The following is a 559-nucleotide window of genomic DNA, read 5'->3' on the forward strand; positions in this document are numbered from 1 at the left end:
CCGCTTCGTTGAGATGCTGCTGATCTGGCAGCACTAAATGTACTGCTGAGCGGGGCGGGGCTCGCGGTATACTGGGGCGGCGGACGAAGTTTTGTACCTGTTCGACCCCCTGCCATGGTAGCTTCGCGATTGGGGAGGATCTACCTGTCCGACCCAGCCGACGTCATCAGAAAGGTTGGCAGCCCTCAGCTGAGGGAGTGCGGAGAAAAGAGGAACGGGGTGCCCTTAGTCACAGCTTCCCCCTGGACATGTCCACGCTCTGGACGTCCCGGGACATGGCGATGGACGACCGGCCCTCGCGGGCCGGCCCACCCTGAGCCACGCCTGTTGCGCGGCGCTCGCGCGGCGGCGGTGTGTGTGTGTGTTTAGGGGGGGGGGGGGGGGCGCAGGGCAGAGGCTCAACGGTCACGTCGGCCGTCGTCCGAGGTTTTGCAGGTTGGAGAAGGGGGGAGGGGCAGGGGGCCCGCTCCGCCTCTGCGCCACGCCGCACTCAAAATGACAGGGCTACTTCCACTTTGTTTTATTTGGGCCTTTACTAATTTTTTTGAGTCACACTTGC

The sequence above is a fragment of the Emiliania huxleyi genome (assembly GCF_000372725.1).
Source record: "Emiliania huxleyi CCMP1516 unplaced genomic scaffold EMIHUscaffold_4, whole genome shotgun sequence".
In the NCBI taxonomy this organism is placed as follows: domain Eukaryota; phylum Haptophyta; order Isochrysidales; family Noelaerhabdaceae; genus Emiliania; species Emiliania huxleyi.